The 14,056-nt window shown below is 39.0% G+C and overlaps 1 protein-coding gene and 2 long non-coding RNA genes across 3 annotated transcripts in view; 2 read left to right on the top strand and 1 right to left on the bottom strand.

Moving 5' to 3' along the window:
- The window catches only part of LOC117953707, a 5,806-nt gene extending 972 nt beyond the window's left edge, over positions 1 to 4,834 (top strand). Inside the window, exons 2-3 of the long non-coding RNA XR_004658668.1 lie at positions 3,222 to 3,226; positions 4,824 to 4,834. This is a non-coding gene — a long non-coding RNA (uncharacterized LOC117953707). The remainder of the gene's footprint in view (positions 1 to 3,221; positions 3,227 to 4,823) is intronic.
- The window catches only part of clstn2 (calsyntenin 2), a 175,810-nt gene that overhangs the window by 140,473 nt on the left and 21,281 nt on the right, over positions 1 to 14,056 (bottom strand). The gene's annotated exons all lie outside the window — the stretch shown is intronic.
- LOC117953704 overlaps positions 11,408 to 14,056 on the top strand; it is a 19,142-nt gene continuing 16,493 nt past the window's right edge. Inside the window, exon 1 of the long non-coding RNA XR_004658665.1 lies at positions 11,408 to 11,512. This is a non-coding gene — a long non-coding RNA (uncharacterized LOC117953704). The remainder of the gene's footprint in view (positions 11,513 to 14,056) is intronic.

The raw sequence follows: 14,056 nt of genomic DNA, 5'->3' as shown, positions 1-14,056 counted from the left end.
TGTTGCTTGCTCTGGAGGAGACTACTAGAACTGTTGGGTCCTTGTAAATTATGGAGTGTGGTCTATCTGTAAAGTGTGAGATAACTCTTGTTATGAATTGATACTATAAATAAAATTGAATTGAATTGAATTGGAACAGCTGAGCAGCCAATTGTCCCATTACTTTTGCTCCGTTAAAAAGTGGCGGGCACATATACAAACTGTTGTAATTCCTACACCGTTCATCTGATTTGGATGTAAATACCCTCAAATTAAAGCTGAAAGTCTCCAGATAAAGCACATCTTGTTTGTTTCATTTCAAATCCATTGTGGTGGTGTATAGAGCCAAAACGATTGGAATTGTGTTGATGTCCCAATATTTATGGACCTGACTGTATATCCCACAGCCTAAGGCTGGGTATAGAAATATTGGTGTGTCATACTATACATGCTGCACTGCGTTAATTTGTTTGAACTACTCTGCATGTTGTTAAAGTCCAATGTGATGTATTGGGGGTTCTGGTAGACTAATGGAGTGCATGGGCAACTCTGAGTAAACATCCTGCAGATGATAAAGCTCCTGCATCCAGCAGTGATCTATATTCCTGGAAAGGAACACATTTTCTTTCAACTGGGACAATGTGCACACACAGAGAGAGAGAGAGAGAGAGAGAGAGAGAGAGAGAGAGAGAGAGAGAGAGAGAGAGAGAGAGAGAGAGAGAGAGAGAGAGAGAGAGAGAGAGAGAGAGAGAGAGAGCTGACACTGCAGGTGGTTGGTGTGTGTGTTCTTGTACAGTATGTGTATTTATGAGGACAAGTGAGTTTCATGCCTTGAGTGAGGACACAAGTATCTTTTGTTTCAATTATTGTGAGCAGCGCAAGATTTTCCAGATGGTTTCATATAATATTACTATAATGTTGAATAGTGCCCATTAGTAATTTATCTGTAGGCCTATTGATCTCTTGTGGCAAGAAGGTTATTTGGACTGGATTCAGAAGGCCTCTCTGGCATTAACAAAATTCAAATTCAAATGCAGCTTTCAAACAGCAGCACTTAAACAATGTGGTTTTGTCATGATGACTCTGTGCTGTCAGTTTAGTTAATGTCATGTTTACTAATGACTAAAGCAGCCTACATTTCTGAACTATGCTGTCCTGTCATATTGTTTGCTGACAAAACACCGTAGGGTGCGAGATCAAGGGAGTCAAGATGTGATTTACAACGTTACAAGAGCAACACAATTTTGTACAAAAGTATATTTAAGTCTTACTCTAATGCTGTGGTTTTATTGTCTATATTACAGATACATTGCATGCATGCGTGTCTGTGCTTTCACATCACATCAAAAAAATATTGGCACTTTTGCGCCCAGTTCAAGCGTATTTGGTTTGCAATGTGCGCGTAAAAGCAGGGCGAGGTATGTACAAACAGGCTGCAGCTGAAAGGATTTTTGCCACAAGGATCACACTTTTTCAGTTGAGCGACCACAAAATCATTAAGAGTTACACCTTAAGCGGCCGTGCAATATTACAGTTACTGGAAGAAATCAAAGATGACATCGACTCTCCAACTGAGCATTCAGATTCCACTCCAGCAGTTGTTAAACTCCTTGCTGCGTTTAAAATATTGGCATCAAGATCATTTCAAACAGTCATAACATCAGCAGTGGGAATATCGCAGTCTGCACTCAGTCGTATCATAGCACAAGTACCGCTTTGCTACAGCGCAATTTACAATATAGTGGGCGGAGAAAGGCGCCGATGAACTGCAGGTTTGGTAAATACGATGTATACTGAAGTGTCACAGCGTGCGCTTCATTCGCAAATGTACGTACATCTGGCCTTGTGAGTCTTACATGAGGATCATGATGAAACAGCTTACCCTGGATGATTTCTTCAAAAGGTTGTGTGAGGCTTAAAATTGTTTTAGGATTTGGTTAGAATTAGGTTTAGGCTTAAGTATAGGATAGGAGCTAGGAAACACAAATCCATGAGTGGCCCTAGAAATGTAGTAAATGTGTGTGTGCTGTATTTATATAGCGCTTTTCCAGTCTTAACAACTGCTCAAAGCGCTTTTACATCTACAGGATACATTCACCATTCACACACATTCATACACTGTGGCCGGGGCTGCCGTACAAGGTGCCACCTGCTCATCAGATAAACATTTACACACATTCACACTCCGATGCGCAGCACCGGGGGCAACTCGGGGTTCAGTGTCTTGCCCAAGGACATTTCGACTTTGACTGCAGGGGCGGGGATCGAACCATTAACCTCAGATTGGCAGGCAACCGCTCTACCACTGAGCCACAGTGGCCCTAATATAGTACAATTGTGTAAGTGTGTCCCCTTGTGTGGGTATGTGGGCATGTATTTGTGCTAGTGTTTTCTTGTTATATATCACTTACAGTACCCCATGGCCAGAGGTGCATTGTCCTAAATAGTGAAGGTGTGTGCTGTCTAAGATGCAAAGCTCAGTGAAAAGTAAAAATGGAGCACTGGTTTCTGGGGGAAAGGTCATTCAATTTTAATAAGGAAAGTAACTTAACACTCTAATGAGCAATGAATTCCTGCGGTCACAAACATGATAACCGCACCTCTTCAATACTCGACCCACTCACAGATTTATGATACTGTTTTCCAGCATGGGAGACTATGACTAGAACTATGGAATTAGTAATGCAAATGTAAATATTCTATGACTTTTGTTTAGATTAAGTAAATATTAGGGGATGTTCACTATATTTTGAAAAAAGCAAAGAGCTTCCTTTTCCTTTTTGACAGTTAAGTTGCTGTATGGACTCTGATCATTGGCAAATATATTCTGGAGCGCAATGGTACTATGCTGGATAAATTATTTTTTTTAATGAAATTCTGATAGACATTACTAGTTTTGGGAGATGCAGGCTTATTTTTGGTGTCAGTGGAGCAGCATCGAGGATGATTTCATTATTTTTGGAAGAGATAGAATGAAAAGAAAGTATGTAGGCTAGTAAATGAAAAAGTTGTTGTTATTTCAGGATATACGGGGGTCCCTGTGGCTTAGGGGTTAAAATGCCAACCATGGGACAGAGTATATAAGTTTTATGGAAATGATTGTTTGTGTAATATTAAACAACTTTTTTTTTTAATGTCCAATATGTAGTACTGACAGCTAGTGTTTAAAATAGTTACTGCATTACAAATTTAAAATACTGGTGAGATTTGTCTCCCCCGTCCCCTCCTCCCCAGACTTAAAGTTCATGTTGGTTGCCAGTCGTATATTATATACAGTGTATGTTTGCAAGGCTGAGACTGCAGCATCAACAACAGTGATGCTAGACACTTGTCTCTCATAGCCAGAGCATGGCGGAGTAGCTAACGTTAGAGACTGGCTATATTGACAGTCATAAAAGCCCATGCTCACACGGAGCTCTGTAACCAACTGAGAGACACACTTTTTGGGCTTAGAATTACAGTAGGAACCACTAAAACCCTGCAACCTTGCCGCCCTTTCCACCCCGACCCAAATACTCACTTTATTAGCTTAGAATTTCAGCAACAATCATGAAACACACTGCTAACTCACGGTCCTCTCGTCCCAATTCACAGCCCCACTCTCTTGGCTTGAAACAACCGCTGTCTGCTACGGCTGCTGAACAGGCTGCACATTGTAAACAGCCCTGGCCTCTTGCCTGGTCCTCATGTAACTTTAGCAGTTAGCAGGGTTAGCATGGCGGCGTTAGCCACGACCAGCCGGGATCACTTTACTGGCTGTGTCTCATTTGTTTTTCCGAGTAACCACATTGGGTACTCTAGCAATAGAATTCAATGTGAGTAGCTACACGAATGTTGAAATGACATACACTCACCTATAGGATTATTAGGAACACCATACTAATACTGTGTTTGACCCCTTCGCCTTCAGAACTGCTTTAATTCTACGTGGCATTGATTCAACAAGGCGCTGAAAGCATTCTTAAGAAATGTTGGCCCATATTGACAAGATAGCATCTTGCAGTTGATGGAGATTTGTGGGATGCACATCCAGGGCACGAAGCTCCCATTCCACCACATCCCAAAGATGCTCTATTGGGTTGAGATCTTGTGACTGTGGAGGCCATTTCAGTCCAGTGAACTCATTGACATGTTCAAGAAACTAATTTGAAAGCATTCGAGCTTTGTGACATGGTGCATTATCCTGCTGGAAGTAGCCATCAGAGGATGGGTACATGGTGGCCATAAAGGGATGGACATGTTTAGAAACAATGCTCAGGTAGGCCGTGGATTTAAACAATGCCCAATTGGCACTAAGGGGCCTACAGTATGCCAAGAAAACATCCCCCACACCATTACACCACCACCACCACCAGCCTGCACAGTGGTAACAAGGCATGATGTCCTCTTTTTCCTATTTGTAGTGGAGATGAGTGGTACCCGGTGGCGTCTTCTGCTGTTGTACCCCATCCGCCTCAAGGTTGTGCGTGTTGTGGCTTCACAAATGCTTCGCTGCATACCTCGATTGTAACGAGTGGTAATTCAGTCAAAGTTGCTCTTCTATCAGCTCGAATCAGTCGGCCCATTCTCCTCTGACCTCTAGCATCAACAAGGCATTTTCGCCCACAGGACTGCCGCATACTGGATGTTTTTCCCTTTTCACACCATTGTTTGTAAACCCTAGAAATGGTTGTGCTTAAATTCCCAGTAACTGAGCAGATTGTGAAATACTCAGACCGGCCCATCCGGCACCAACAACCTTGCCACACTCAAAATTGCTTAAATCACCTTTCTTTCCCATTCTGACATTCAGTTTGGAGTTTAGGAGATTGTCTTGACCAGGACCACGCCCCTAAATGGCTAAGTGACTGGTTGATAAGTTAATTGCATTAATGGGAAATTGAACAGGTGTTCCTAATAATCCTTTAGGTGAGTGTATAATACCCGTCCCTAGATGCTGTGATAAATTAGCGTGACTGTTCAGGAGAAAATAAGCCAACTTTGTCTCCTTTTGGCTCTAAGCTGTCTCCATCTTTCAAATACATCTCCCCTATTTACCCGGGGTTTGTAACGTCTCTGGTCACGCAACTGTTGGAAACATGCAGGTTGTTTTTTAGGTCGGGTGGAATCTATCTCGGTTGATCCCGAACGCAACAGTTGTAGTGCGCTGCGTTTAAATGTTTAGAGGTATTTCTGGCAACCTGGCCTGGCTGTCTGGGCAGTTGGCAGGGCAAAACACAAACAGAAATTCTGTAACGGAAAGGAAATTTCAAAAGGAGAAAATACTTGTATTAGCATTGTTGTCAGTAACGATAGTATTTCAACTAAGCATGTTTCCTTTATATCTGATGATGCGTTGGGGTCCTTTTTGGATTTATAAAAGTAAATATATTACATATTGGACCTTTAATGTTCAGTGACTTATAATTGGGGGATTATGCACAATAAGGGAACTTATTCCTATGCTAATTGTTCAATGTTGATATAAACACCCTTAAATTAAAAACTATCCACTTTAACCTCAAAGTCATAGTTTTATTTCAAATACAATGTCCTGAAGAATAGAGAAAAATAAATATGTCCCTTTGGAAAAACATGAACCAATTTGAGGCTAAGACTGGCCACATCCCTCAAAACTAGTATCCTATGGGCTACAATGTGTGTTACTGACAAAGTTGGGTTGAAAGAAAATGTTTCAAGTACATGTGGCACCCCTAGTTGTTGCAATATGTAGTTGCTATGTACTGTATGAGGCTGTTTCACACTTACGCAAACTAATGCGCCGTGGCTGGACTTTTACTTTATCCACAAACATTACTGCTATTCTAGTCTTTGTGACCACTCTCAACCTTCTTGACATTTTAATACTAGTCTGCACCACGCTTTCTATTTGACGAACTGTTCTTGCAATGTGTCACTGTGACTGGAACAAAGGTATAACACCAGTTACGTGATGGCTGACAGTATTATCACTACAGATACAGTGAAAGAGGTGAAGGCTGAGTAAAGGAGAGGAATGGAGTTGCTGTAAGGTAATGTTGACAGATTGTCAGATAGTCTTCCAAGGCATCCAGGGACGCTCCTGTATTAAGTCTATAATACCACATACGTTCAGCCAAGGTTCTCAGTTATTTATGGGATCAGGGACGCGTGACTGTGGATAACAATCTCCAAAGCAAGGCGCTGTTCTCACTTTCAGTTGACGTGCCTTCTCTGTTCACTTGCAAAGGTGGGAAGAGTATCAGAACGTTACCAACAGGAAACACTGCTGAAGTACCTGATTTATTTTCATGAACAGCACAGATAAAGATGCAATTGGATTTTTGAAGTTACAGCTACTGAGTTGCTACAGTGAAAGTTGGCAAATGTGGCATCCTGATTAACCATTCTGAAAGACTATACCAGGGCTGTATCCAAATCAGATTTTTTCCATTTCCAAATCAGACTTGGCTGTTCAATACCAAGATTCAACTATTAGTTCCTTTTTTCTGAGAGGTCACAAAGGTCGCAATAAAGCAAAAATAAAGAAAATTAGTCAACATGACAAAGTCTTAAATCATTAACGCAGGAGGAGCTTTGTTTCAAGAAAAGTAATTACATTACATCTGTAAATGTATTTTTCATTGTCAATCATTTATTCATGCAAAGGTCCACTGTTTTTGCTGTAAACTGTCTGAAATGATGAATGGCCCTGCTTTACACTCCTGCAGTTTGTTTGTATTGCGTCAAAAAAGGTTTATAATAATTTTTATAGTTTATAATAAAATAATTTTCGGATGACTCACACACTTGGGAAAGGAAGCTCAAAATGTTAAATATGAAATTGTCTTATGTGCAACAACCTGCCCGTGTGTAGCCAAAATAAATAAATGAATTTCATTTTGAGCAGCAAAGACTAATTCATTAATCAATTACTTGTCAACTATCATGTCAACTCGCCGTTCTCACATGCCAAAACTCCAACCAAGGCCACAAGGTGGCGCTTTAACACCACATTACTTAAAAACAACGGCTATTGTGACCATTTTAGAAATACCTTTAAAACACTTGTTTAATAATAATAATATTAACAATAAACTTGTGGGGCGCAATTAAAGAATTTTTGAGAAATACTACTATTTCCTTCGCTTCCTATCTTAATCGATCAAGGCTGAGCAAAAATAATTTACTTGAAAATTAGTTAAAAATGCTTGAACAGACTCAGCAACGGGATGGTCCATAAGATGACAGTAAAAAGAAAATCAACGCAGTAAAAAGTTGAGTTAAACAACATTTGAGACTACGAGCTGATTTTCAAATTCAAAGGGCTAGAAGGAATTATTATTTTCATGGCTTGAGGCCAAGTCACCTGCTCTCTCATTCTCTGCAAAAGTAGGAAAAATATTCCAACATTACAGCTATCAGTTCAGATCAAAAATTGCTGACTACTCCCAAAGATATCAATGCTGCTTTCCAAAACTTTTATGAAGACCTGTAAAAATCTGAAGTATCATTGGATAAAACTAAATGTGACACCTTTTTAAAAGACTTAGAACTCCCTATGCTTACACAACATGCTGCACATTTTCTCGGGGAACAAAATCACTCTGACTGAGTTAAGAGGTGCTATAGCGGTAATGAAAAAAGGCAAGTCTCCGGGTTGGGATGGATTTCCCCCAGAGTTTTATCTCACCGTTTGGGAAGAACTGGGGCAATACTTTTTAACCATGGTTGAAAAAGCTGTTGAAGTTGTGCAGTATTGAGCCTCGACACAAAAAAAGCCTTCAATGGGCTAAAATGCAATTACCTGTAGTACAGTTCTACAGCGCTTTAATTTGGGCCAAACTTTTATTGGTTTAATTAAGCTACTTTACAGCAGCCCATCTGCAATGATAAACTCGAACGACATTATATCTAACAAGTTCAATTTACCACGTTCGTGCAGACAGGGGTGTCCATTTAGCACTTTTCTTTTTATTCTGTCATTAGAGCCTCTTGCACAGAAAATTCGTCAACACTCGATTTTTTTCCTCCGTAACTTTCAATAACACCACACATTCCATATCGCTGTATGCTGATAATAAATTACTATATTTTGACAGACCAGCCATATCATTACCGCATATTTTGGATACATGATACATTTTCCTGAATTTAGCTCTCTGTCTGGTTATAAAATAAATTGGTCCAAATCGGTGCTCCTCCCTTTTAATCCTGATTTGAGCCTGATTTGAGCCCGACCTCATCACCTCAGTAAATTACAGTGGTCAAACAATTGAAATACTTGGGGGTGCACATTTTTCGGTCATTAGTTACTATTGCCAATAAAAACTTTCAGGGTGTCTATAACAAAACCCTTCCTATCTAACATGTATGGTCTAGCGATCTGGAACGTTACAATGAAAGTGACTCATTTGACTGGGATACAATCTGGTCCTCAATCGGCTTTGCTTCTAAGAACCCAAACCATCAACAGATCCATTTCAACTATATCCACAGGACTTACCTCACTCCTATGAAAAACATTCTCATGAAACGCTCAACTTCTCCAATCTGTACCCTCTGCTCAGATGGACTTATAGGCTCATACAAGCACATGTGCTGGGAATGTAAGGATGTGAAGCTTTTTTGGGGAGAGGGCTGCACCACGTTATCTAATGTACTGGATGAAACTGTACCATGTTCTCCCGCTGTTCTACTCTTGAATGATACCTCCTCACTAAAGATGACATGTTGGAAAAAACGTAGGCTCTTAACAGGCATTATGGCTGCCAAGAAGATGCTGGCTCAACGTTGGAAACCTCCACATACAATCACTAAGTCCCAATGGATTAACACATACAAAGACAAGGTTAAGATAAGGTTAACAAATCGTTGCAATTCACTACCTGTATATGCTTTGCTGGTTTTGTGGTCTTGCATGTCCAGCAATAATCTGACGGAGATCCAGGTTTAGGGAGTGGGTGGGTGGGTGGGGAGGGGGTCGCATTTAGGTTTTTGTTTTTATTTTGTATTTTTCCCTGTGTTATTTATATTTTCTCCTTTTGTAGAATTGTAAAATGCCGAGTTTGTAGTTGGAATGGTGTACTTGTACAATTAACAGTTGTTCAAAAAAAAAAACTAATTTAATAGTCGACAATTAATGTTGACTATTAAATTAACCGCTTAACTGTCTTAATTAATCAGTTTAAGTCATTTTTTACGGAATATATGGGAGACATTGAATAAGAAGATAGGGTGAAGCTAAGTAAATGCCAAAAAGTAGCCACAAAGCAAAACATGTAGAAATGACAGAAAGTTGAAAACATAAGGGACCTTTTTTACTATCGCCTATTGAGCAAGAATAGAAACATGTGCTCATGCAGCGCAGATGAGCATATACTGTGTACAGCAACGAGGAATTTGTTTAACCATTGATTCAAGTTAAAAGAAAAATAAGCTCATCTCTAATGGCATGGGTCTTATTTAAAGAAATCGCTCAAGGTACAATAATAAATAATTCACTAATATCTCAGTCATGCCAATTCTAAATATTTTCTTTGAAGTTCCCCAAAATATTATTTTAAAGACAGTTAATTATAAAATATGAAAGGACTAATAAAACAATATTATTTGAAGGCTAAGTATACATAGCAGATAGCCCATGGTTGCCTGCTGGGACAAAATAACGAAGATTTGGGGTTTAATGTTCCGAATATTTGACCTGAATGATGAAAGCAAATTTTACAACAAAAAGACATTCATCAGAGAAATACTTAATTCGACACCCCACCCACACTTTTCAGGCATAAAGTTGTTCAGGGTGAAGGAACAAAGGGAGACAGAGGAGAAGAGTTTAGGGAGAAGTAAGTAAAATAAAGAGAAAAACTTAAAGATTTATTTTCTCTTCCAGGCTGTTTGGAGTCTACCTAACTCACTCTTACAGAAAGTGAAATCAAATCAGGAATCATTCGGTTGTAATATTGTATTTTACTCTTATCTTGTGTCACAGAGAAAGAACACATGGTCAAAAACGAAGAGACAGAGAGAGGTGAGAAACCACTCCACAGACATACAAACAAAAGGACTGAGACTTTTAATTTCAAAAAAGATATGCCATCAGATTTTATCTAACCTATAATATGTGCATGGACAAATCAAATATTTTATATATATATATATATATATATATATATATATATATATATATATATATATATATATATATATAGTAGTGACACCTGAGCTGCACATACACAGCACGGTTTTCCTAACACAGATAATCCCCTTAATCAGGTTATGAAAATGAACTATTCTACAAAAGACAACTGTAGGTATATTATATTATTAAATATATTAAATTATGCTTTATTAAGGCAACATTAAACCTAAGTCAAGGAAAGGTTGTATTCAATAATATCTATGCCTGCGTATTAGTGGTGTAATGGACCGTAGTCGTTCTATGTGAAATTTTAATATGAAGCGTGAGCTTCTCGGTCCTCTCCTCTGCATGTTGGACAGAGACTAACTCCCGACACACTAACACAGAGCTGGACTACATTGCCTCAGTCAGGCCAATGCCAGTAAAAGATATATTGGTCTTCCCCTTTTATTTGCTGAACAAAAAAATGATCCCATCTGTGACTCAAAACTGTGATACGATCCCAACCTTGAGTTTTGTGAGCCACCCTACTTGCAGGGTTCAAAATTAGCACGATCAACCACTCAAATACTGGTAAAATATGCAATTGGCTGGTAGATTTGCTTCACGCACTCCGCCAATAAATAGAATTGTAATCTATTGAGTGGAAGGTAAAATGTGAACATGTGCAAGCCATTTGGCTTGTAACCTTGCCTCTACTGGGTATTCAAACCTATAGATAAGCCTGTTATGTTTCTGTTGGGTATGAAAAACCCATAAACAGACCACAAAGATTTTGATTCTGGAAGTACATTAACTGAAAAGATTTTTCGGAAAACAAATCTACTATTTCCACCTTTTCACTCTCTAATGGGAATATTTATCCATAGTGTGCCGATCTGTGTGTGTGTTTGAGGTTGGGGCAACTTTTCATCTCCTTGTTTCTCTGTCCTAACAGAAAGTCAAACATTGGCTGTCCTTCCCTCCTTCAGTTTGAGCTGTCTGTCTTCCCACCACCTGCTGGCCCTGTGTCTCACTCAGTCTGTCAATACGCCGTTACATTACGGTAATTGTTGGCCTGTATTGGGCATGCATGTGCACAGCTAGCACGGTTTATATGAGTCTAAAAGGAGTATGAAACCTTCAATACTGTTACCAAACGGAATCGCTCTAGGGAGGATTTCTGAAAGCTCAATGTCAATTTCCTCCCTTCCTCTGCTGCTACCTATCAACATTTAATTTAATACTGCAGGACAGGGTGTGAGTCTCACAGGAAGGAAGAAAAATGAAAGACTATTCAGACAGCAAAGATTATCCAACAAATTGTGGTGGAAATTGTTCCTGTATTAAAGTGCTCATATAATGCTCATTTTCAGGTTCATAATTGTATTTAGAGGTTGTACCTGAATAGGATTAAATAGTTTAATTGTCAAAAAACATCCTATTTTTGTTGTTGTAGCTGCAGCTCCTCTTTTCCCCCTCTGTGAGCTATCTGTTTTAGCTACAGAGTGAGGCATCACACTTCTATTCCATCTTTTTTGGGAGTCGCTAGGTAAGGACTACTAGCTAGTCAGAAGCAGAGTATGATGTCATGCTACACTAGCAGCTAGGCGAGCATTATAACGTGGGAACAAAGTGTAAAGGCTGGACTAAAACAGAGCTGTTTGGAGCCGTTTGTGAACAGTTTTTTCCAAAAAAGCATAATATGAGCACTTTAAACCTGACATTAAGAACAAGCATTGGACAACAAACATTAAAGCTGCTAATAATGTTTTTCAGTGAAGACTTTACACACAAATAATTGATTCACACAAAGACATGAAGAATCTGACAGTGTTTTTTAGAATGTGCCGACTTGTTGACTTTTGTGGTTACATTTTGACTACAATGAATTTAAAATTGGAAGCTGGCTATCATTTTAAAGTTTAGTCTCTCAAACTCTTAATAAAGAAAGTGTACTGTCTGTAGTAGATCATATTTCTAAAGCAGCGTGTTCACTGATGCTTCACATTATTCAACAGTTTAACCTCCTCAATTCCTCTTGATTATTCAAAATAAATACCGCCCCAAAGGGCCATTGAGGGACCAGGCATTAAAAGCTTGAAAAGTAAAAAAAGAAAAGTCACATTAGTAAATATTTACCTTTCAGACTAATAAGAGTGCAGCCAACTGTTTAGTATCAGATGGCCTTGCAGGAATGAATGAGCAGGAGCTTCTTCTTTTTTTTCCTTACAAGGTGCCTATTACTATTGATTTGAAAGTATAGAAAGTACATTTACATTTATTATTATGCTTAATTTGAGTATTTTTTCTTTCTTGTATTTTCTAATAAATAGACAAAGAAGAATAGCGTGGCCTCTCATGGCCATAAGGCAATGTCAGTGGTGGACAACCTGAATCATTTCTGACTCCATTTATTTTGTTGCCAAGCAGTTAAGTTAAAAATAAACAGACAATGAGTGCATTACCCAGTTCATTACATGTAAAGAGAGAGAAAGAGGCCTAAAAGAGAACACTATTTAAGATATTATGAGCAATTTATCTAAAAGATGTCATCCCCTTCACCTGAGCGTTAGAGGCAACAGGCTCCATTAACATCTTCTGTTGAATAGACACTTTTAGTAAAATAAAGATATTGTTCAGTGAAATGAAAGTGATCAAGGCAATCACTGCATTTTCCTTTTAATGCTCAACAGCTCCCATGTCCAAATGGCCTATTGACAATTTGAAATACAATGATGCCCCACCCCCCATGTTTATGGAAATAATAGCACAGGTTTGATACTGTTTTTTATTAAGCATCTGCTAAAATTAGGACTTGAAATATATTTTAGTTTTTGCCACTGTGCACTGTGAGATCATCTCTAACACCTTTTTGCATCAGTAAAATGCAGCTTGGTGTTTGAAGTCTAAACATGAGTGAAGGGCAATGATTAGCTAAACAGTTTTTAGACACTTTTACACGTGCTTCATCTATTAAAAACTCCAGTGAGCTTAGATCTTTGTCATGGTATTAGCTCAAAGAGAACGCTATGGCTGACTTCCAAATACTCTAAAAGTGGTAAACTGGAACTGTGGAGGGGTCCCAATAAATATATTATTTAGTCATAAATGTAAACACTATCCGTTACCCCCTGGCCTAATTACAGTGTAACATCCAAGTCTATTTTATAACATTTTCTAAAACTGAGAATTTACATGTCACAAAAATCAACATTTGTGACTTTGAAAAAACCTAGTCAAAAAGTGTTTGTGTATTATGTAAAAAACAACAACAACAACAACAAGAACTCTAATACCAATGAAAAAAACTAATACCAATCACTATCATCCTTGACATTGTACCATTGGTGGCTCTAACCTCGACAAAAACTATACAACACACTGTGGGACACTACACAAACATTATAGCCCCTTTTCATTCACACGCTACATTTCCTTGGTTTGACTCGCTGAACCAACCCAACACGGTGGGGATAAGCATTTCCGTTACAACAGGCCTCCCTGCTTGAAGATGTGTCTTTAACTGTAACACTAGTCTTGACTCAGTGGCGTATAAAACCAGTAGGTTGATCCATGGCTGTTACTAGTGGTCAAGGTGTGGTTTTTAAAACCGGGAATGAACATTTCCTTTCCTATACTTTCTTCACAATTAAACCCCCTTTTATAATGATACGGTTGCCTGCCAATTTGAAGGTTGGTGGTTCAATCTCTGGCCCTGCAGTCCCATGTCAAAGTGTCATTGGGCAAGACACTGAACCCTGAATTGCCCCCGATGATGCGCCATCAGAGTGTAAAAATGTGTGTGAGTTTGCTGAGCAGGTGGCGCCTTGTGCAGGAGCCTCGGCCACAGTGTATGAATGGTTCCTGTACTATGTAATAAAGAGCTAAGACTAGAAAAGGGCAATATAACTACAGGAGATATACACTCACCGGCCACTTTATTAGGTACCCCATGCTAGTAGCGGGTTGGACCCCCTTTTGCCTTCAGAACTGCCT

The sequence above is a fragment of the Etheostoma cragini genome, chromosome 12 (assembly GCF_013103735.1).
Source record: "Etheostoma cragini isolate CJK2018 chromosome 12, CSU_Ecrag_1.0, whole genome shotgun sequence".
NCBI lineage: Eukaryota > Metazoa > Chordata > Actinopteri > Perciformes > Percidae > Etheostoma > Etheostoma cragini.
This window is presented reverse-complemented; position numbering and strand designations above follow the sequence as displayed.